This window comes from Labrus bergylta, chromosome 13, assembly GCF_963930695.1.
Source record: "Labrus bergylta chromosome 13, fLabBer1.1, whole genome shotgun sequence".
Lineage (NCBI taxonomy): Eukaryota > Metazoa > Chordata > Actinopteri > Labriformes > Labridae > Labrus > Labrus bergylta.
In genome coordinates, this window is record NC_089207.1 from 24,729,196 (window position 1) to 24,731,108 (window position 1,913).

Sequence of the window (1,913 nt, forward strand, 5' to 3'; positions counted from 1 at the left end):
TTTTTGCCCTTTTTTCTTTTGTCCCTTTAAGCACACCGTATAAGCCACAGCAGCGTCTCCCTCTAGTCTTTCCTATGATGGAAAAGCCTGACCCTGATGTGCGTTTGAATATCTAATTTTACTTTTAAAAAAACTCCCAGACCACTATGTTGACAAGTCAAAAGTCATATCCACCTTATGAAGTGAAAAAAAATACTTTTAACATCTCTCTAAGCTGGTTTTATTTACTTTAAGATCTGTAATGAGTTCCTTTTTCCCTGGTTACGTTTACCTTCAATCTTCTGGACGTTCTTTAGTTTCTTTCAAAATAATATCAGGTTTGCATCCAAACAGGAAATAAAGTACCTTTAGCTTAAGGTTAAAAATAAAAGCTAAAAGTTCTAAATAAAAGCATGAAACAGTTTATTTTGAAATGCTAAACAATGGAATTTCAAACATGAAATTAAAAATGAGATTAAATGCAATTAATGTAATTGTAACATTTTAATTGTTTGACAGTCCTCATTTTATTCTGTCACAAGTCAAGTCATGGTTCTTGTACTGGGAATCTATAAAAATAGACTTCATAACTGCATATTCTTTATACGTTACATTAACGCCCACTGGACTTTAAATGTATTTTCTTTACATGCACTCTGTGAGTAGGTTACATACACTGTGTGATTTTTTCTCATAGTCCACTGCACAGCTCCTACATTGCACCTTTTGTACATTTTGTGTTTTTATTTTTAAATTTTATTTTTTTATATTTTATATCTTACATTTTTCAATTCTATTTTATATATTGTAAAAGCTTCTTATACTGTATTATTTAAGTTGTTGCTAGTTCTGCTTTATTTCCTTGTTAACTGTTTAGCACCAATACACCCAGTCAAATTCCTTGTATGTGTAAATGTACTTGGCAATAAAACCAGATTCTGATTCTGATTCTGATTTAGATGACATTGTATGGAGCAGTTGATAAGTTTTAGTGTTAAGTTAAATCAGAGTATATAGACAAACTGTGGTGATTGAAAAATCATCCTCTGCAGGCAGTAATCCAGACTGAAATCAAGTATATTACCAAGACACTGGGCCAATACGAATACATTTTCTACCCCTAACAATGACTTGTTGCCAACAAACACAGGCATCCAAACAGGTGGGCACACAAATATTCAAACACACATGCCAAACTTCACTTTTTGTTCAGAGTTCTTCTCTTACATTTAAATCAAACTGTTTGTCCTCGATTGTCTCATTCTCTTCTTGTTTTGTCCTTCACGTTACTATTTTGCTATTTTATCTCACCACTCCAAAAAAAGGAAGACAAATTCTACCAGTGCAGTTTTTTGTCTCTTTGTTGATACTGTAATGGTCACAGTGATAACATTTAATAACTCACATTTAAACTGTATCAAAAAAGTAACACCACCCAAAACAGGTCCTTTTACCTTCAAAAACATGTTGTAAACCTTTTCATGTTTTCCACAAATTCTGGCATTTTTTGTTAGAATGGACTTAATATCTTAGTTTAGTAAGTTTGTCCATTAAAGGTGCACTATGGCGTTTTGGTAGAGAGATGTGCAAGTAGGAGAAAATTACAGATTCTGTGGTATATGTTCATAACTCGATACACAAACTGTCCTCAGAGGAAAATGTGGTCCCTGAAAAACTGTTTGGAGATAAAATGCTACGTGAGAAGTTATGGTGGGGGACAGTGAAACCGTAACTCTCCTGGTAGCTTTTTATCTCCAAACAGTGTTCCAGGGACCCATTTTTTTTTGTGTATTTAGTTCAGAAAATATAGCATAGAATTGTTTCACTTCTCCAACTTTCAAATTTCACTACCAAATCTACACAGTGCACCTTTTAAAAATAATGTGTAACATATGAAATATATAATATCAAACTTCAAAAAACAACCAAGACAG